The following is a 22,716-nucleotide window of genomic DNA, read 5'->3' on the forward strand; positions in this document are numbered from 1 at the left end:
TAGAAACCAGCCTATGGCAAAGGGAAACCAAGCATCCCTGCAGGCACATGGCAGCCATGGGGTGTACAGCAACCATGGGGCACATGGCAGCCATAGGATACACTGCAGCCATGGGACACACTGCAGCCAGGGTGTCCCTTCTGCATCCAGAGGGTTTGACACAGAGACAAAGCAGCAGCAAATAGTGATGAAGCAGCCTCTGGGCCGTGCTGTTAATCAGCAGGTTTAGCACTTGCACGATGGGATTGCAGGAGTGGCTGAAAAGGATCTGGTGAGGGCAGTGCAGCACCCCCTGCCCCACGCAGCACCAGCAGGGATGAGCTTCTAATAGCAGCTCCTGCTGGGTGTGCCTGCTCCACTCCTGCCCTCCTGTGGAGGCTGTGCCAGGCACGGGGTCACTCAGCACCCTCTGCCCCACACCCTTCCCCTGAACCCCACATTTGGGGCACAGGGATGGTGCCTCAGCCCCGAACTCTGACCCCTGTACCAATGGGGCACAGTACACACCGGGGGGAATCCCCAGTGCTGTGATACCAGCCCTGCCCAGCACTGCTCAGAGATGAGTCACTGCTGGGAGATGAGTTCTATTTAAAGGGCGTTATTCGTAGAAAAACTGAGTTTTAATAACAGGGCATCAAAATGAGGAGAAAATACCAAACTTCCAAGCAGAGCACATCTACTGCTCGGAGGCACAAGAATCGCACAGAGCTGCTCTCCTTCTGTCAGAAAGGCACTGGGTGCCCCCAGCTGCTCCCTGCTATTGCTGTGAAGGAGCATCCCCAGCCCCAAAGCATCGGGGCAGCCGCTCTGGGCACAGCACAGCCACGGCACAGGAGTGGGGTGATGGGAGAGCAGTGATGGAGCTGCGCTGTGGGAGGGTGGGTAGAGACAGCGCAGAAATTGCTTTAAAAATAGATCAAACTCTGCGCTCCGGAGCCATTTCATTAGAGCAGAGCGAGCTGTTGGGCTGCTGACACCTCTGAGAAGTTTTCCTTTATGGATTTGGAAAACAGCTGAGGGGAAAAATGATGATGACAGCAGCGCGGGGCTGTTTTCCACTGGTGAAGGAAGGAGCACCCAGCAGCACATGGAGCCCAGAGGGCAGAGAGCAGTGCTGTTGGGCTCCGTGCTGCTACAGAACTGAGGCTGCCCCCCCTCAGTTACAGCTCCTTTTGGGGTTTTTATGGGACTTTTCTAAGCCTGGAGCACAGTGTGGCAGTGCTGGGTCCCAAACTGGAGCAGACCCCACATCAACGGAGCAGATCCAACTGCATTCTAATAGAACAATCCAGTCCTGAATTCTGGGTGCAGCTGCAGGAGCCCTGTGCTCCTCAGGTCCTGGTGGGCTCCCATTTGCTGTGCCTGGGCCCTTTAGGGCTGACAGACCCACAGAATCCCCCAGTCATAACATACCCCGAGAGGGAAGGGCCCCATAGGGGACAGCAGGAGAAGCACCTCAGAGGGGCAGCACGGTTGGCCCCATGTCAATGCCACGCTTGGTTTGTTCCCCTGCCCTCAGCCTCCTCAATCCCCCCTCCACACACAGCTCTGATTTCAAGGGGGGAACGACTGGGCCACATTCCTTCTCTGCCAGAATTTAACGAGTAATCAGTGCCAGGGTCACCTTTCCCCAGGTGAGGCTCCCATGAATACTGGATACAGACACAGCATAGCACAGCGGCTGCGTGCAATGGACCCCAACCCTGGGATACAGGGACCTCACTGCTGGCTGACACCAGAACGGTGCCTCCACAGTACCCAGCTCCCTGTGTCCCATCCCATCCCTGGGTGCCATTGCCAGAATGGCACAGAGAGCCATCCCAATGGAACGATCCCCAGGGCCCTATGGCTGTGATTCTCAGCTTCTCAAGCTGGGGAAGGCTGGAGGGGCTGTGCCATAGGGATGTATTCCAACACGGCCCTGGAGCATGCAGCCCCCAGCTGAGGCTCCCAGCGCTCCCCTTTTGTGCGCGCTGCAATTGACTCATGTTCTTAAAAGGAAAATTGAGGAGGGTTGGGGGGGGGGGGGATGATAAAAAACAGAAATGCCTCTGAATCCAACCTCAGAGAAAGCGTGGGAGCTCTCCGGAGAGGAGGAAAGCACTTTCTCTATAATTCACCTTTTGTCATTTAATCACCATCCCTTCTCTCTGCGGTGCTGCTGGGTAACAGCATTGCACTGGGAAATCCACCTCGTGGTGCCCGGAAAGCACTGACTGACTGACTGCCTCCATCCCCAGGGCTGTGTGCATCCCCTGCGCCCGGCCACAGCTCCACACTTCCAGCCCTGGCCTCTGTTCTGAAGCAGCTTACCGAGCAGCTGGAGGAAAGCCAGAGTCTTTTTAGAGCAATGTGAGTGATGCCCAGGGAAGAGCTAATCATGTGTCATGGAAACAACTTCGTGCCACTCAGAGCGCCGCAGGACTGAGCGCGGTGACACGTGGACACAGAGCTGGGCTCCTTTCTGCTGCTGTGTGCCATAGCCCTGAGCATGGCATCAAGGCCCATGGATGTGCAGTGGCACCAGCATTGCTATGGGGCTCCCCTAGACAGTGCTCCTGGCTGAAAGCAGCTTGGGGCTTCGGGCAGGCTTAAGGCTGCAATGAGACCCTAGTGCAAATGGCCCTGTGTTGGTTCAGCCTCAGTGATCCATCTCCAAACTCCATCTGCAAAGCAGGGCTGGATCTGGGAGCAAGGAGAGAAGCACCTCAGAGGGCACCGCCTCCAAACTGCCAGGAGTGCAGAGCTTTACTTAATGCAAGGAGAGGAAATAAAGTCCTCAGCGAGAGGAATAAAGCTCACAGAGAGCAGCCCCAGAACTAAGCGGATAAAGAACGGAGCCAACGGGATCTGAGCCACAGGAGCTGGGGAGCACCAGAAAAGCGGGCATGGCACAGAGCACAGCTCCCAGCAGCAGGGGAAGGGCAGAGCACATGGAGCCCAGCAGCACAGAGTAGCACTGAGCAAGTGGGATGCAGCAAGGGGCAGCAGTGCCCTACCAAAGCTGCAGCCCTCCTGCAGTGCATACGGCCCAGCATGGCACCATGGGCAGCAGCAGCAGCAACCGGGCACCAGCAGCCCTGAGCAGCACCAAGTTCAGAATGCTGCACATATGGACCATGCAAGAATTTCTGCTCTAACCTGGAAAAACACCCAGAGAAACATCTAGGTACATTACTCAGTTCCAAGCTGACTATGAGTCACCACCTCCTGCATCTGTGAGAAGGAAAAAAAAAAAAAGAAAAAAAAAAGGAAGGAAAAAAAAAAATAGCAAGTGTGTTTCTGGGTTGCTTGCTTGGGAGGAGAGAGATTTCCAGGAGAAACGAGGAGGGGCGGCTGTGCTTTGTGCACAGCAACAGCCCATCCAGAGCCACAGCAACAGAGCAGCACAGCGCAGGGTATCTCCTGGGGTACCTCCCCATAGAAAGGCTGAGCAGAATGCTTTGGGATCCCTGTGCACACTGCACTGCTTGGCTCCCAAATCCGAGCTACGCATCAGATGGAAAACCTCCACCCCATCATCAATAGAACGAGCTATTTATAAACCCCAAAACCTCTTTTTGCGTTATTATCATCTCCCCCCCAACAAACCCAAGGGAAAAAAGAACAAACCAAGCAAAATAAGGAATAAAGCAGAAGATGCTGCTGAGTGCACCCCAGCACGGAGCCGCGGCTCTGCAGCGCTGTGCCGCTCCCCAGGCAGTGCCCAGCGGAGCAGATGGCAGCGTGGGCGCGAGGTACCAGCCTCCTGGCAATCCGAACAGCTGTTACCGTTAGAAAATGCTAATTGCCATCAATCAGGACAGCACCTACCCACATTTACATGCGAGCACCAAAAAAAATAATAATAATAATAATAATAATAAAATAAAAAAACGTTACGTCTAAATTTCGCCCGAGTACAACACTCGCTGCATGTTAACTATGCAGAGCTGCTGTGCTGCTGCAATGGGGATGGCCCTGGTGATGGGCACAGCAGCACCTGCCCATGGGGGCCCAAGGAACTGGGTGCTCCCTCAGCCCTGCAGCTCCTTTTGCTCCAGTGAAGTGTGGTGCTCCATCCCCAGGCACAGTGTCAGTGCTGTGGGGCAGCCCCCTCCTTGCAGTCCCCCTTTGATGGGCTCCTACAGCCCTGTGCTGTGCTCTGGCTGCAGCCCTGGAAGCTGACAGGTTGAGCAGGTTGCAGCACCGCTGCTCGCTCTCTGCAGCTCCCACCATCACTCGGCAGCTGAAGGAACAGCTCGGAGCTGCAAGGTCACTCAGCAGCACCATCTGTCCATGCACCGTGTGCTTCACCCTGGGGAGAGCAGGAGGAGAACGATGGCAGCACACCGAAGACCATCCCCTCCAAGCAGTGCCTGCAGCCACTGCACCGATGGACACAGCGCCCACCTTGCCCATTTGGGATCGCACATTGGAGCACCCTAACAGTTCCATGCCCCCTCTCTGCACCAGGGACTATTTTAGGGAGCTGAAGTCACTTGCACTCAGGCTCTGAAGTCACCCCCATCTGCTTGTGCTACATCTCCCGTGCCTCAAAGTGTCAAAACAAGCGAGCTATCTCTGTCGAGGCAATCGTCCCCCACGCACGCTGTCCCAGATGCATTCCCAGCACCACAGTGTGGGGCTGCCAGCACTGCTGGGCACACAGGGACTGGGCCACACCAAGCCCAGCCACTACATAAGCACCAGACCCGAGTTCACATGCAGACTTCATAACAAGGAGCACTTCAGCAGGTGCTGAGGCACATCCTGATGCTCAGGGACACCTCTCCCAGCACTGGTGTCACTGCCACAGCCTCGATGACTGTGACCCAATGTGCTCAGCCCTGAGCCCCACATCCTCACCCCACCCCAATGGGAACAGCCCACCTCGTGGCCCTACACCGACCCCAGGACCCCAAACCAGCCCTGGGATCCTCACACTGGCCCCACAGCAGGACGCCGTCCTACAGCAAGCCCTGCTGTGCTTGAGATTGTTTCCATATGGGAGCACCAAGCAGAGCTGCCAGCTCCCGGCTCCAGAGCTTGCTGCTACATCTGGAAACTCTTCTCACCCTTAATTGTTCTTAATGCTTTAACACACGGAGTGACTAATAAGACACTAATTGGGCGGCGTTAGCAGAGAGAGGCAGTGTGGGGAGCAGGGCTGGCAGTGCCCTCTGTGCTGTGCTGGTTCTCTCCCAGCCACTTTGCTGCAAACATCAGAAATCTCAGCAAAACTAATGCCTGCCCCAAAGCAATGAGCAAAGCCATTTCCCAAAGGCACAGTGAGCCAGGACCTGCAGATTTCAGCTTACTGTCCTGCAGACACTTGTTGGCAGCTGAGGAGCTGGGGGGGAGGAGTGGCTGCAGTACAGTGTGGGGGAGGCTTTCACTGAGGGGTCTGAGGAATGGAAACAAGGAGGATGGGGATACATAGGGATGCATGGCCCCACTGCAGGAGCTGGGGGTCCCCAAGCCCATCCCATCCCACAGTGCACCAGCCCTGCCCCGGGCACACAGCGCTCACTGGATCTGCTCTACAGCGGGAAATAGCACAAATCTTGTTACACACCGCCTAAGCCTCCCTGGGCATGTTTTCTATAAATCTCCTGGAATTTATTATATGATAACTAGCCTGGAAAAGCCAAATTAAATCCACAGCCAAGAAACTGACTTTCAAGTGTGACCCAATTTCCTCACTCAGAGGGGAGGGGGAAGAGGGGATCCCGGTGACAGCCGCTCCCGGGCTGACCTCCCCCTGCAGCCGCCCCCCGTCCTCCCCCTCGCCGTAGCCCCGTCCTGACTTTGGGGATGGAGCTGCAGCCTTTCATGTCTAAGCGGATCTAGCACTCCCACTCACGGAACAAAAGCGCCTCGAGGGCTCCCCTTTCTGATGTTTTTCCATTGCTCAGTTTCAAGCCTTCCTTCCAGGAGCGCTTTCCCCGCGGGGAGGGCTCAGTTGGATTGAAGGATGATGGGGAGCATCTCCTTGGGGCTCAGCGACATGCAGGCATAGAGGATATATCTATGAGCCCCCTGAGCCAAGCAAAGCACCATGCTCCTGCCCTAGGGCTGGGATGCCACATGGCCATCCATGACAGCCCCAGGCTGGACAACCCCAGCCCATAGGACCCAGTGGCAGTGCAGGGCATGGGGCAGCACAGGGCTGTGCAGCCCTGGGGGTGGGCTGGGGCTGTTGTTCTGGAACAGCATGCACTGGCAGAGCTGCATGTGGGAAGCTTGCATAATAGCGGCAGCCCACACTATGCCTGCTCCTACCCAGCATGATCAGACCCTCGCTTTCATGAGCAATAACATCCACCCAAAGTTTTCTAAAAGACAAAAAAAAAATAATAAAATAAGAGCTTCAAGGTGATACACAGAGCTCAGCTTCCTTTGCTGCCTTCAAGCTGATTAATGCAGCTGGGGAAATACATCTGCACAGCCTCCTCGCAGAGGCTTCGCTTTAATCCTTCTCTCAGGACAACCTCTGCCCTCAGCAGGGGGGGACTCAGCTCCTCCAATTCACACTCATTTTCCCATTCCAGAGCACTCCCATGGGACAGATGAAGCAGTGCAGCAGTGCTGATGGGCTCTCCCCACACCACTGGGTGCCGTTACATGAGAGATGCACACACACCACATTGCATCCCATGCAACACCCCATCATCATGCAGTGCCTATGTCGTGCAGCTCCAATCTATGGGGACGGGGGTTCCAAGTAAAGCAGCGCCTACCCCACATGTGGTGGCACACTCTGAGGGAGCTCCATGGAAGCATTCACACCCAGGCAGGTGGCACATACCCCTTGCACAGTGCCGGTACCAGGTATGGAATAACTCAGATCAGACCATGGGCTGCAGCACCAGGCATGGCCCTGGGGAAGCAGGACCTGGCTTCAGCCCCATTGAGACCACGCACTCCCTCCCTGCCCAGCTGTGTGGGGACAGACAGATGGACATACCTGGGGATGGAGAGGTGCTGTGGGTGCAGCTGGAGCTCACGCTGATATCTGCTCCTGCGTGTGGTCGGGAAGAGCCGTCGGGGTCTCACAGCAGCGGCTGCTCAGCCTGCAAGAGAGAGGGAGAGGCTCCAGTGCTGTCCCTGTGTAGGCATCACCACTAATAACGGAGGAGGCTGCAGCAAAGCTGCTGAGCAGCACAGCTTGCAGGGTCTCATGTATATTTTGCCCCATCCCAACACGCAACTCGTGGCCATAACACATCCCACCTGGCTGCAATGGGCACAGCATGGCCCCCCAGTGCTCAGGGTTTCCCCTTGGTGGGGGCATCCCAAAGCAGGATGCAGCACACAGCCTGGGGAATAGGAGAGGCAAACACCCCCAGCCCCTCAGCTCCTGGGAGGCAGCTGCAGTCCAACATTGTCTGGATGGCTCCATTTTGCTTTCCCCCCACTGGGCAAAGTGGGCAATCCTTTAACACATACCCCCCACTGTCACAGCCTTTCTCCTCACACCAGGTGGGACAGCATCAATCTTAGCACTGAGCATTCACCATCTACCCCTCGAATCCCAGCACTGCCCCCCCCCCACCCCATGTGAGTGATGTGAGTGCAGTGAGACGGGCCCTGCACTGGGAGCAGATTTATCCCCATGGCACAACAGGGGGCAGAGGGGGGCAGATAAGTCACTGGGAAGCAGCAGGAGCATCTTTCAAGGTCCTCCAAGGTTGGCTCATTACAAAGCAGAGAGAAGAGGGAAAAGGAGTGTCCATAGCAGCGTGGCACACAAGCATCCCTCTCATTTTGAGCAGCACGGAGCTCTGGGTGAGGGTCGGTGGTGACACCAGGACAGGGCACAGCCAACAGCACCACCAGCACAGATTCAAGCAGCATCCCAGCAGTGAGCAGCACTGCACCCAGATGGGGCCATCAGTCTCTGTGCAGCAGCTGCACAGCTGCCCCATCCCATAATGCTGCAAAGGGACCAAGAGCCACTGCTGGGAGCCCACGGAGCAACTCAGACATCAGCACCACACATGGGGTACCCTCAGCTCCAGGCATCCCCACTGCATGCAGCCTGCAGCAAGAGCTGCACCTGCGAGACCACAGAGAGGACCCAGAGCCATGCAGGGAGTCCCCAGGCTTCCCCAACCTGCTGGAATTCCCCTTCCATCCAATTATTCCTGCTCATTAGGCTCTGCTCCTGATTAACGCGTGTAGCAAGAGCGCAGCTCAACAGAACCTTACGCTTCAAAGCCCCTCCCCCCCCCAACCCCCGCCATCAGTCACCTCTGAAGTCAATCTGTCACAGCCCAATTTCCTAATCCACCCTGCACGGAAACCCATTTGCAGCTCTCCCTCAAATTAAGCTCCACTCGCAGCTCTGCTCCTCTCCTCCTTTGATTATTTTTGTTACCAGACACCGAAGCGGAGCGCAGGGTTAAGTGGAGATTCAGCCGTGCGGGCTCCTGAGAGCGGTTTTTAATCACGCACGCGGCTCCTGTGCTCTCCCACTGGCACAGCCACCATTAATCACCGCCAAACTGCTGCCTGCAGGCAGGGGACCCACAGCCCCAGGGTGCCCATAGCCCACGTGCAGCATCGCTGGGCTCCATTCCCGAGCATCTCCTCACCAACATGGACACATCCACCCGCTGTTCAACTCTTGCACTGCAGGGTTTATCCAAGATGAGATAAAACCTGAGATGCTTAGGACCCAAGGGAACATCATGGAGATATGTGAGAGGAGGGTCAGGGCAGGGTGAGGGAAGGACTCTGCACAGAGAGCAATGGGCACAGCCCTGAGCTGCTGGAGCTCAGGGTGTGCCAGGACATGGCTCTCTGTTGTAGGATTTGGGTTTGGGTGGTGCTGGGGTTGGGTTCTGTGGTCCCTGTGGGCTCCTTCCAACTTGGGATCCTGCATGACTCCACGCTTATGCACAATGAATGTGGGACGTGGGAGCGCATTACTGATCCCCAGGTGCACTGCACCCTGCGTGCTGCTGAGCTGGTCCCAGACAATAAACCACTGCGATTGTATCTACAACCCAACCCCAGGAAGGCTGAGGAGAGGGTTTATCAAAGCCAGCAGCAGCCCAGGGAAGAGGAGTGATAACACTGCAGCAGCGATCCCAAGGCCAACCTCAGTACCAATACAGCTGCTTATTTTTGGGCTGCTGGGTCAATGCTCTGCCCCAGCCCCATCTCTGCAGGACAAACACCCATACATGTCTGTGACTTGGATTTCACTGCGGCAGCATGGCTATGCAGAACTGTCCTTTTGGGCTGGGTTGTGTGGGGGGGGGAGAGGTGGAGGGGAGGGCTGTGAAGGCGAACACGGGCAGCTATTCTCCCTTTGTTCCAGCAGCAGGGGACTCTTTCAGCAGCAAATGCACTGAAGCAGCACTCGGAGCCTGTGCAGCCCCAGATAGAGAGGCTGCAGCAGCTGAGATCAGGAGCTATTTCCCACTTATCTGCGCCACGCTGATATCTGTGCAGCAGAACACAGCGTTGGGTAATAGGATTTCGATGCTGAACAGAAGATGCTTCTCCCCAAGCTTCACTTACGTCACACCTGGAGGTATCCGTGGCCACAGAGGTGACACAGAGGAAGGCTAAAGACTCTGAACTCCTGCGCCGAGGGAGCAGCATCTCCTTCAGCTGCAAAGCAGCAGAATGAATGTAACCTAAAGAGTGCAAAGCAGAGCTCACCCCAGCACCCATGCAGCCCCCAAACCACACTGCATCCCCTCCTGCTGTCACCGGGCCCTGTGCTACAAAGGGCCCCATGTGGAGCCCCTGGGGCTGCGGGTGAGCAGCTGCTGTACCATCAGCATGCAGTGCTGCAGAGCCCGAGATAACGAGCTCCAAACGGCACACAGTGCATGCTGCTCACGATGCGCAGCGCTAAGTCCTGAAAGGCTGCGGGCAGGGAAGGCTGAGTGAGCCAAAGGAAGGGGCTCATTAAGGAGCAGAGCGGGCGCTGGGAGCAGGATGTGCCCCGCTCGCTGCATTTGCATGTTGGAACCCAGCTCCAGAGAACAGGGAGTTATCGCAGCCTCATTTAGTACTGGAGGTGCATTTCTATGAGACTAAAGGGTTGGGAAGGAAGAGAGAGAGAGGCATGGAGCAGGAGGAGAAACCACCTTGAAAAACAGGATGGAGAAGGGCTTGGGAAGAGCCCAGAGAGGTCAGAGGGACCTACCCCTATACAGACAGCAGCTGCAGGCACAGTCCCTCTGTTGCAGCCCTCTGGCTCCTCACCATTAGGAACACACTCAACCCTTCTGTGCATTCCCCAGCGCTCAGAATAGGACTGGCAGCGCAGCCCCTGGCCATGGCAGCCCCATCCTCACCCCACAGGGACCACCTGAGGGCAGTGCGTGCCCAGGGGGAGGGCACAGGCAGCACCTGCTGCGGGGGGGCCGGGTGCCAGAGGAGCGGTGCAGTCTGTTCCTCTGCACAAGTGCATTAAGTATTCCACACAGCACTTTTGCTGTAAATCACTTCCTATTCAGGCTCACTGCTGAGGGTCTCTGAAGGTCGATTTTCCATGGTTATGACAACAAAAACTAAAATTGGGTCAAACCTGAAAGGTATTATCTTCCTCCAAGCTGCTAAATGCACAATAGTAATGAGGTTGGTTAAGCAATTCACCCACAGACTGCATTATTTGCTCTGAAGATGTATTAACCAGTTAAATGAGCGTGATAAGGCAGCTCTGCTTATTTCCCTCAGCAGCGCACAGAGATCTGAGGCTCTGGGTCTCTGCATCCCTGCTAATAACCACAACTGCAGCAGCTCCGACAAAGCACCGCTCTGCTGCAAGCCAGGCTCTGCCCACCTGACCCACAGAAAGAGAATGGGAGCTTTATAGGCACCCCACACACCTCCTCCCTCCCCTTGCTTTTCCTTCTTAAATGCTCATCTCCCCTACCCCAATCTTGCTGTGTGTTAGGGTTAGGGTCTCCCCAAGCTTATCCTCACCGCCCCTGGCTACACCAGCTTTCAGCATCCAACCCACAGTGGGTCACCACGTGCCCACATGTGTGCACACAGCAGTGAGTTCTCAGCTGGCACATAGGGCTGCTGAGCTGTGGGTAGGGGTTTTATTGGGAGCTGGCAGAGGTGGGATGCAAGGAACGTGTGTTTGTATGGGATTTCTGCTGCTTTTCTGAAAACAAACACCATTCATGTAAATAGAGCCGATGTAAACAAGCATGACCCCAAAATCCATGCGCAGCTGTACGTAACAGGAGGGAAGGAGGGAGAGAGAAGGAAGAAACACTTCAGTTAATCCCTAAAATGATAAGATGGAGAAGTTCGAACGGAACAGAAAGCATCTGTGCCTGCAGCAGGACAGGACTGCCATGGAGCAGTCATGGTGCCATTCCCCCATGCAGCTCCAGTGCCCTGCGGGGACGGTCCCAGAAGGTTCTGTTGTTCCCTCTGGTGCTCCAGCTGGTGCTTTGCCAGCAGGCAGTAGGTGCATGGAGAAGCGCCAGTGCTTTCTAGCACAGAAGGACTGAGGTATCCTGAAGTTGGATCCTTGTCAGCAGCTCTGGAAGCAGCACGTCCGCCAAGCACGGGACCAAAATACGGCTGTGATGCTCTCAGCAGGGGTGGGACAAGGGGAGCTGCCCTGAAGAATGGCCATCCCAGCTGCATGCACAGCACTGCCTCTCAAGGTGACACCCCGGCTGCTCAGGGATGCCTTCACCACTCCTCCAGCCATTATTAGATCTTAAACTCTTTCCCTCGCCATCTGCCACTCACTACTCACATTTTAAGGATGGAAATGACAGCTTCCCCATAATCAGCCCTCTGGAAACCCCGCAGGGCTCAGTGTCATGGAATGAGGAAATTGGTAATTCTGCTTAAGGGGGACTGTGACCTCTGATCACACACAGTGCTCAGACCTGGCTTGCTCCATCCCTGGACCATGGTAGCTTGGGATGGCTCTGCCCCACGATGGTAAGCCATTGTTGCTCCAAATCCCAGACAGCCAATGTACAAATCCAACCCAAGATGCACACCCAACCCAATACACAACAAAGTGCATAGCCAACACAACGTATTCTCCCAACCCAACTCACACCCAAACCGATGCACGAACCCAACTCAACTCACACCCCAAACCCAAAGCACTCCCCAATCCAATGTGCACCCAGAACACAGCTGCATCACCAGGGCCAGTGCCCAGTTTTGCCAGTGCACCAGGAAAGGCAGCCTATGTCCACAGCAATGTGTGTATCACAGGGAAACGTGAGCATCTCCAACCTCCATGGGGGTTTCATGCCAAGAGGCTCCAGGACATACAGTGACAATGTGATGCCCCAGGGTCCCCAAATGCCACTGCACTCAGCTCTGCAGCCCTGCTGCTCCCAACCCTGCTGTTCCAGGCAGCTGCCGTAGCATCTGAGCCCCGCTGCCTTTTGCAATGCTGTCGGTGATGGGAGGGAGCCAGGAATGCCAGGAGAAGTGTTCCTCATTTTGAGGAGCTGGATCACCTAAAGACTGGCAACAACCCAGGGCCTGGAGAGACAAGTCCCAGATTTATGAGCAGCACGGACACAGCAATAGAAAAGCTTTAGTGAACCTGGTTGAAAACTCATGGGAAAGGCGACAGTGAAAGATGGGAGCCACCAGGCAACACCAGCTCTCCAGACAGAAAACATAAGCAGCACAAGAACCGAGCCCACCAAGTGACAGCCCAGCACCCAGGAACCATGCAGCAAAAGCAGCGTGGCACACAGCGGGCACACAGTGCCTGGCTGCTGGCCCCTGAATCCGTGTGTTAATTAACATTCCACGTGTAAAGTTGGGATTGTAATTACTGCAACTGATTAACAGGCCGAAGGTAGCCAGTCTCTGAGGGAGCAGATTAACAGAGGCTCTCTCAAGCTCCTGCTCTCACCTCAGCACTGCCGATGCATTTTAAGCAGGGCCTGATGCCCCCACTGGCAGTGATTAATGGGCTCTGAGAACATGTGGTTGCTCCTGCCCCGCTGCTCTTCCCATGATCTGAGATGGGATGGCACAAAGCTCCTCCAAGCTGTGCTCTGCCCCGGGGACAACACTGCTACCAGGGGACCACATGGAAACACAGAAGCTCCATGCAATGCTCTGTACACCATTCCATGCAATGCTCCATGCCCTGCTCAGCGCTCTGCTCCATGCCCTGCTCCATGTCAAGCTTCATGCCAAGCTCCGTGCAATGCTCTGTGCCCTCCTCTGTACAATGCTGTATGCCCTGCTCCATGCAATGCTCCGTGCCCTGCTCCATGCCCTGCTCCATGCAATGCTCCGTGCCCTGCTCCATGCAATGCTCCGTGCCCTGCTCTGTGCACTGACCCAAGTAGAACAAGGGGGAGTGCAGCAGGAGGGAGCCTAACGAGACGCCAATAATTACCAGCAGATCAGACGATCAGCTGTAATTAAGCACTATCCACAGGCAGACCGTTCGGCTGCAGACTTCCTTCCCTTCTTTTCCCCAAGACTGCAAAATAAATTATCCTGCAAAGTTAGCCCAGGCTGAGCTATGGAAACAATTAAACAAAAATTAAATCTAATTCATTTATACTCGGAGCACAAAGTGGATAATGTGGGGGTTTTCTTCTCTCTCCTCTCTTTGCCTTGGTGTTACAGAGGACTATTATGGGAAATTAATCACGGGGAAAAGCAATGAACGTGATCTATCGCTCTTTAAAAGTGCACTGTAGTGATTATATAAAAATCTATTAGAGCAGCCAGGAAATTTAAGAGTGACACCATTTAAAAGGAAAAAGGAAACGGGGCCGGTGGCAATTTCTGCACAGACGGATCCTTGAAAGAAGGAGCAGGAGGAGGTCAGGCCTGGGGGGGGGGGGGCACAGCTGCTTCTCACCCCCCATAGAAATGCAGCCAAACACCCCAGGGCAGAGCTGGAGCTGCAGCTCAGGAGCAGCAATGCATGGAAACACAATGAGGTTGGTGGGGGAGCACCAGGGAGGGGACAGGGGATAGTCCAGACAGCACTCATGGATGGGAGCAGGGCTGTGTGCGATGCTCTGAGCCCACAGGGATTGGGTGTGGGGTGTGATCCTCCTGCTCAACCATGTAAAGGATGCAATAAAACCTTTGTCTGGGCAGATTTCATCATAAATCCTCACCCCCGGGTCAGCCTGATGCTTTCATGGCACCATCAATCCCAGGGGATGTGTAATCATCGTGCTCAGCACAATGCCACCAGGGGGGACCCCATCCCAGGAGGGGACAGCAGACATCCCACTGCTCCCTGCACCCTGACATATCAACACAGCCATTCTGGGGATGGGGATACTCACATAATGCCTCATCCTGGAGGTGCCCAATGCCAACTTAGATGGGTCCTGGGCAGCTCAAGCTGATGGGGGGCGACTGGCCCATAGCAGCGTGGTTGGAACTGGGTGATCTTTAAGGTCCCCTCCAATCAGAGCCATTCTGTGATGCTATGCCACATCTGGCAGAGACCAAAGGGGATGTGGGGAGGCAGCACCCCATGTCCCAGTGGCACTGCAGGGCAGTACAGGGGGAGTCCCAGCCCGCAATGTTCCCAGGCCATTGCCCCAGAACCAATCTTTACCAACAATCCACTTCTGCAACAATACAGGCAGACGCCTTGATGTGAATTGAATGGAAGTTCCTCCTCCCTACCAGGCTAATGGAAACAAAAACCCACACAGCTCTCCCTCCAATGCATCTTTTCAACAATTTCAAAGAAATAAGCTTTTAAAAAGAAAAGAAGAGGGAAAAAAAAGGGGAGGGGGGGGAAGAAGAACTCCTTTGATCTCAGCAGCCCGTTTGTTTTGTCCATGCCGGGATTTAATTGAGGAGGGACGTCCTTGAATAAACGCAGAGATGTCCTCGCTCCCCAGGAAGCCCGCTTGAAGCGGCAGCACTGCTGTGCAATGCTTTCTAATAGCCCAGGGTGAGCTGGGATGGTGTCACCCACGGTCCCACAGCACCTGATGGGAGGAAGGAAGGGGGAGGGTGGGGAGGGAGATGGAAGATGCTGATGTCCCCTTGCCTACAGTTCAACCCTGTGCCACCATCAGGTTGAGGTGTTGGGAGGGCAAAGCTGCAGCCTGGGCTGGGATATGGCCCACTGCTGTAAGGGAACAGGAGTGGGGTTTGTCCTCCTCCATCACTGCCAGCCCCAAAGGTGAATTCGGACCCTGGGGTGTAATTAATGGTGATAAAGGTGAGCAAAGGGAGATAGGACACGGGGAACTCCCGGCTCGTTAAAGCTGTTGCTTCCTTTATCCCATGGTAACAGCAGCTCCTTTTCTCCCCACAGCCCCCACATTCTCCCCCAAGGGCACAGTCCCCCCTTGTTGCCAGGCTGGGGGCACCCCACAGCGCCTGGACCCCTGAGCTGCACACAGGCCAACGGCGAGCTGATTAAAGCAATTAGGGCTTTAAATAGTAACATCAGAGTGGCTCATCAGCACTGAAGAGGCAGTCAAGTGACAGGGCTGAGGATCCTATTTAGGGATGCAGTTGGCACAGCATCCCAAGCCCTGAGCCCTGCACAGCATGGCCGTGCCATGGGGCGCCCACCCCACACCCAGGCAGCACCGTCCTTTTTCTCAGGCTCCTTATTCCATTTGGTTTAATTATCTTATAAAGGCTCAGGGAAGAGAAACGTGGGAAGAATGGAGCATTGCTTCTCTGGGAGGCAGCACCGCACACCAGCATCCAAAAAGTACCTTTTGCAATAGATAAAACAGAACACGCACATCTTGTCTGTTTGGACTCAAAGCCTGATGTGGCAGAGATTTAAGGCAGTCTGGTGGGAAATCCGTCTATTTTAGTATATAAGAATCTCCAATCACAAAGGAATCTGGACACAAATACAGATGCAGGAGCAGCACAAACAGCCGTGAAATGCTCCATTCCCTTCCTTCTGCTGTCTGATTTCCTGCCCTTGGATTTGTTTCTTGCTACAGCTGGCGAGCTGCTGCACACAGATGGATGCAGCGCAGCCCCAGCACCTCCTGGGATACTGGCAGCAGGGTGGGAGGGACGGGATGGCATGGGATAGGATGGGACAGGATGGGATGGGAGGGGATGGCATGGCATCACTCAAAGCAGGGCTGACCCCCATACAATCTCTGCACCCCAGGGCAATGGCACAGCTGCCCTGTGAAGCTTTCCCCTTTCTCCATCAGGAGTCAGGGGGTGAGATAGAAGCTCACCAGCCCCACACACAGCCCCTCACTGTGTGAATGCCCACACTGACGTGTGCCAGTTGCTGTGGTTGGCACAGGGATCCCACCAGGGGGATCCGCCACTCTCAGGTGGGGACAGGAGACAACAGCACAGGAGTGGATCCGGAGCAGAGCCACTCATTGGCTTCCTGCAAGCTCAGGAGATGCTGTAGGAGGGCACTGGCAGAGGCATTTACATTTATTTATAGGCATTTCAGTGGCACTCAATTAAACGCTGCGGTGAAGATATTGCAGCGTGAAGAGTATTTAGAGCCATTTAACACCTCTGAGTCGGCACAAACCCATCTGATCCCCAGGGTGAACTGGGGCAGAGTGAGCTGGGGGGCTGTCCTGATCCAGGAAGGTGGATGGATGGATGGATGGATGGATGGATGGATGGATGGATGGATGGATGGATGGATGGAGCTGCTCACAGCGGAGCATCCCTCACCTCACCTCGTTCTGTGCTTTGCAGGAGGGGCACAGGGGTACACAGCCCCCTCCATCCCTGGGTAGAGCCCAGCTCTCCAGCCTCACAACCCAAATGGAACAGTACTCAGAGCATCCCTGCCCCTCTATGGAGGTTCACCCACCCAACAAGGCTTAGGATCACCCCGCTGCCCCCCCGGCTCGCCCCACACGCCTGGGATTGTGTTGCTTGCAAATGGCTGCAATTAAGTTGATACAGCAGCGGGACAATAATTGCTGTTTCCTTAGCTCGGCAATACGACCCTGGAAACCCCCATTATCCTAATCACTGTCAACCAAATCCAATCGCAGCGCGCATACAAACCCGGTGCGCTCCGCGGTGAAACAGAACACCGCAGAAGGCTGAACCGTTCCATAAATCTACTCGGCACTTAACACCGCCTGCTAAATGGCCCCGCTTAATTATAGCTCTATAAACATGACTTTATAGCAATATCAATACCGTCAAAAATCAATCCCGCTGACGGACACGCGGACAGGGTGGCACTCTGCCTGCAGGGCGCTCACAATGGGGACATCCATAGGTGCCACCCGCTTGGCCCCATTGCTCGCCCGTCCCCAGGGCACACAGTGACCGACCCCTATTGGGAGCCGCCCCTCGCTGCCAAACCCGCCGCCACAACATTAGCATTACAACCCACACCGATCTTTGTCAATTACGCTCCAGTATTTGAGCTCTAACCAGCTTTAAATTGAATCAGGACGAAATCATCAGTATAAAAAGAGCCCGCACCAGCCTTTCAATTCCAGCACTGGGGAAAAAAAAAAGTTATACATCTCATAATGGCCTTCTACCCCATAATGAACAGGAAAAATAAATTAGATTCCCAGCTAAGGGTATATTTATACAATTTCATTATGTGCCCATGAGCAAGTCTGGTTTTCACCAAGATAAAAATGAGCTCTCAGCAATGCTTGTACTAAATAAATGGAGTGATTTAACAGCTTAACAAGGAGTGTGAGAGAGGGGATGGGGAACTATGGCAAAAATGGAAAATAAAAATACAAATATATATATTTATATATATAAAACTTTTAGAATGCTTGTGCTTTTTTGTGAGCCCAGATGCTGCACAGCGGGGCTGCGCCGTGCCCAGCACTGGGATGGGATGGGATGGGATGGGATGGGATGGGATGGGATGGGATGGGATGGGATGGGATGGGATGGGATGGGGGCTGCTCTCATCCCACAGCATCGCATCCCTGCATCACTACCCCTCTGGGACTGGAAGGGTATACTGTCATGATATACTGTCATGATACCCATGTGCTCCTGCATTGAAGCAATGCCCGCACAGCACAGCCCCCAGCACAGCTCTCTGGGAGCACCACGTTCCCCTGGTGCTGCTTCAGAGCACCACAGAGCCCTGCAGCTCATCTCCTGTGCAGACACACAGCAATGATCCCTCTTCCCTCTCCCCTCAGTCCAGATGCAACCCAGTGAGAGAAGAAAGGAGCAGCAGAAAGAAACCCCAGGGCCTTGGGATTGTGGAAGCTGAGGATGGGCAGAGTGGGCACGGATGGGTGCAGGAGTACCAGGAGCACAGCATGCAGCCACAAGCAGAGATGTGCTGATGGCTCGAGGCGCAGCGTGAGCACCCCAGGGAAGCTGGGAGCTCAGTGGGAGCTCACCCACAGCTCAGCTCCACGGGTTGTGGCAGCACGGCACAGCATGGCACAGGGATTGCACAGCACTGTCCCTGCCGGCTGCTGCTGCTGCAAAGCCCCTCTCTTCCAGCCAGCTGCCTCATGCACAGCCCGCATTCCCTTCCAACCAATTTCACCCAGCCCAGAGGGAAATGCTTAACTCCCTCCTCCGAGTGCAGCCTGCTTAATCAACCTCCTATTATCCAATTCGGCCGCCAGCTGAAACCCAGCCATGCTTTTCACACCGCTTCCCCCATCTCCCTGCCCGTGGGGGGCTGCAGCACATCTTCACCCCACGAGGCCCACGCTGCACATATACACACAGCCATAGAGCTGTGGGACCCCTGGGAATGGCCCCTTACAGCCCCACACCGTGCATCCATCCGGGCTCAGCATCGCAGCCCAGGCAGGCTGATCCTAAACCCATAACCCACACTTGAATAGCTCATCCATTTCATGGCAGCTAGCTGCCAGCAGGCAAATCTGTCCTCTCAGCAGCAGCAAAACCAGAGCTAAGCAGTTGCCTTTTCTTTTACCGTTCCCCCCTCCTTTTCTAAATCAATTGCCAGGCCACATGGTCCATTGCAACGATCTGGAGAGCAGGAGACATCTCCACGAGGGAGCTTGGCAGCGTGTCACAGCTTTCCTGCCACAAGGTGACATTCCCCCCATCCCTCCCTGCCCCAGGGAGTGCAGAGGATTAATAGTGCCACGGGGCTCTGGGGATGTGTGTGCTCAGAGTTATGAGCCTGCTTCAGAATTGGAGTTCCCTCCTTTGCTGCAGAGATTGATCACCACTACAAACACCATTTGGGATCACCTGTCCCAACCCACAGCCTGGTTGGGGGAGAGGAGCATTCCCTGCACAGCACTGCAACATTGGATGGAGATCTCCTTCCCAAGGAAAGCAAAGGCAGCAGCTGTGCCATGAGCTTGAGTCCCTCCCATATAAATTAAGGCCAGGTAATGCTTAACACAATATTTTAACCCCAGCCCAGGCAGTTTGCTGGGGCTGCTTGCACCCCCCTGAAGGGCTACAAATGGTTTTACACTTTTCCTTTCGACTGGGGAGAAGGAGAGCAACGTCGGCTCAACAGCAATTAGAGCAAACTGCAGCTCTGAAGCAGCCCAAGCTCACATTACCACTGCGATGTGGGAACGAGCTGATCAGACATGGGGTCAGACACCCCAAAATGAAACAAACCTTAAGGGAGATGAACACGGCTCATGCACCCACACAGCACTGATGGGCAGGAGGAGAGGCCACAGCATGTAATGAGACCTTCATCCCCAGAGGAGGAGGAGGGTCCCTCAGTCCCTGCCATGCTCAAAAGCAAAGGGCCCTCTGGCCCCTGTGCCCCCTGCCCTCCCTTTGCCCTTTTGTGCTCTGAATCTGCCTCCCCAGCCCTGAATCGAGTAGGATGCAGGTTTGGTTGGGTTGGATGCTAGAGATTAGATTGCATCTGTCTGGGTATAAATAATTTACTGCTTGATGGTCAGAGTGAATTTAATTAGTTCTTGTTCTCCTGATAGAATCAGCCCACCGCTGCTAAAGCATTTCACTCCGAATTAGCCTGAAAAGGACTAACAAGGCAGTGCTAATTTTACACACACAACATCCCCCGCAGTCTCTGAAAATACAGCTCCATGGAGCAGCGCGCTGCAGTCCCTGCCTGGGGGGTGGGGGGGGGGGGAACAAACCCTGGGCACAACCTGTGAGAAGAGATGGGGGCACATGGGTAAGGGACAGCACCATGAAACCAACCCCAGCTCTCCTCCCACTGCCCAAAATTGCATGTCAATGGCAGGACCCTGAGTCCCAGGGCAGGACCTCAAGCCCCAGGGTGCAGCCATGCAGTCCACCCCCCCCCCCCATCCCCAGCATGGGGTCAGGCCCTACTGTTGGGATGTGCAGGAGCAGCAGAAGCCTCACAGCAAAGTGAGCACAGAGCTGAGAGCTGTCAGTGACCTGGAAGGAGAGCACGGAGCGGGAGCGCTCCCTCTGCTCCACATCAGACCCCGTGTTCTCCTCTAAGGACGGTGTCTCATTGACTGCAATGCATTGCTGCTCCTGCCTCCCTCCTCTGACCTACCCTGTCTCCACCACGATTTATGCTCCACATTAGCAGTCTAGAGAAGCCTCTTCCCACGACGCCGGTGAGAGGTGGCACTGCGGGTGTCTGTGCTGCACTGAGCAGTGCCCAGCAGGTGCCCCCCAACCCCCACCAAACAAAGGGCAGTGAAGGATCTCTTCATACCAGCCACAGATATTGCTGTGAGCAGGGTGACAGCAGAGCTTGTTGATGTCCTGGGCACCTCTGCTCTGCAATGGAGCAGCGACCTCAGCCTTGGGAACTGCCCCTGACCTGGGAACCTTCTGCCCTAAGGTGAAGTTCAGCCCCATTCGTGCCAAGGGAACCACCAGGCTCCTTTTCTTCACTCAGCTCCCATTGCCAGGCTCTGGCTCTCAGCCTGCAATCCAACATGCAGCATCTCCCTCAATACATCATAACCCCAGAAAGACAGACCAGCAAAAAGCCATCAGCAGCTGTCACAGCCTGCAGCAAACCCATGGGCTTCCACGAGCCCATAGGAGCATGCTGCCCTGCCAGGTGCTGCAGGAGGGACACAGCACCATGGGACAGGTATCATCTACCCACCCTGAGGTCATCCTCTAGGGCAGCTCTGTCCCTGCCTCAAGCAAGACAGTCACTTTACATGGAAGACCTGAAAGACCTCAGCCCCAACAGGGCTGTCGCTACCTCACATGGATGTCAACAGCACCTGGCCCTGGAGATACCCCTGAAAGCCAGGTCTGAGCCCAGCAGCCAAAGAGGAAGCAGTGAAATGCATTGCTGGGAGCAATGCCAAGCAGAGGAGAGCAGCGGCCACCACAGCCATGTGAAATGGAGGCTGAGAGGTGAAGGAGAGGCTGAAAGAGTTCAGGCTGGAGCCTCACAGCATCCCTCAGTGCAGAGCCAACCCCAGCTGCTGCCCCAGACCCCCACTGCTGGGCAGCACCAGCCCCAGCCACAGGGATGCACAAGAGCTCAGCAGTCCCAATGCAACCTGGTGCCCAGCAACACCATCAACCAAACCAGCAACACCAACCCTGCATTCCCCCTTCCCCCCCACCCTGCAGCAGGCAGTCTCTGCTGTCTGCTTGCATATTGTTACCCTCACTCCTATATCCACATAAGCTGTGCTGACACCTCCTCTTCATCACAGTGCCCGGCCCTTCCTCGGAGGCCATGCATCTCAAGCAGGACAGCACCATAAATATTGCATAGGAGGTGGTTCTAATCTAGTTATGGGTTCTGCCTCTCACGCTCTTCCATCAGGGAGCCTTGGATTGAAATTGAAGTGTATTAGTATAATTTTATCAGGTTTTATTAAGCCTGGGGTCTTACGTTTTTGATATATAGTTTTAATTAAGTTTTAAGTCAAAGAATGCGGCCGCTCATATTTTATCTTGCCATGTCACATCAGAGGGAGGCAGTTAATCAGCCTGTACAAAAACTTCCCATCGCCCATGAGGAACACTCCTGAACTCTGCCTGCAGGAGCTCAGCCCTCCCCCATTGAAAACACTGGGCAGCAGCATCCAGCAGCATCCCATATAGCCCAGCATGGGCACAGGCTGGGGTCATTGGGGAGGCCCTGTGGATGTATGGCTCTGCATAGAGGTACTGCATGTATAGAAAGGGATTCAATTAAAAACCATTTAAAAAACAAAACAACTCTCATATTTCGCACGTCAAGTTTCTCCATAAGGGAGAAATACAGGCAGAAACCTCCATGTGTAACATGAACAACGTTGGGATCTGCACCCTGCCAGCAGCAGCCACTACCCAAGCAGCCTCCCCAGGCCTCCCCCAAGGGGCAATGATGGTACCAGACCCATGGGCATGGGGGAAGGTTTGGGGGGTGGGGGTAACCAGCCTTACTGCACCACACAGAGCCCCAAGCACCCACCCTGCCTGGCACGCATGTTCCCACAGCTCCCACCCCGAAGCAGCACAGCCCCCACTGCTCCCACCAGCAGTTCTCATCTATTTTAGGCTGCTCTGAGAGCTCCAGTTTCTATATGAGGAGAGAAACACAAGGAGTGCGGCTGCTCGGCTGCTCCCTTCACACCACTCCCTCCCCAGCCATGCAGCCCACAGTCCCAATCTCCCCATGCCCTCTTCTCCCTTCTACTGCCCTAGAGCCCTTCCCAGCCCCTGGGGTCAGCACCAGCTCCCCATCCCCCCCAAACCATCATGGTACAGGAGGATTAACACAGCCCCAGAAGCCCCAACCGTGGGTGTCTCCCCACATGGGATGGCCAAAACCCACAGCGCTGTGGCAGTGCCATGGGAACAGCAGCAAAGAGGAGGGAAGGGAATCCCAAGAAGGAATGATTC

At 55.0% G+C, this 22,716-nt stretch overlaps 1 protein-coding gene across 6 annotated transcripts in view; it reads right to left on the minus strand.

The window, feature by feature from the left end:
* RBFOX3 (RNA binding fox-1 homolog 3) overlaps window positions 1–22,716 on the minus strand; it is a 106,432-nt gene that overhangs the window by 51,218 nt on the left and 32,498 nt on the right. For all 6 annotated transcript variants that reach the window (XM_015879970.2, XM_032448353.1, XM_015879975.2 and 3 more), the window contains exon 2: window positions 6,950–7,055. The gene's annotated coding sequence lies outside the window, so the exon portion shown is untranslated. The remainder of the gene's footprint in view (window positions 1–6,949; window positions 7,056–22,716) is intronic.

Source organism: Coturnix japonica, chromosome 18, assembly GCF_001577835.2.
Source record: "Coturnix japonica isolate 7356 chromosome 18, Coturnix japonica 2.1, whole genome shotgun sequence".
NCBI classification, from domain to species: Eukaryota; Metazoa; Chordata; class Aves; order Galliformes; family Phasianidae; genus Coturnix; species Coturnix japonica.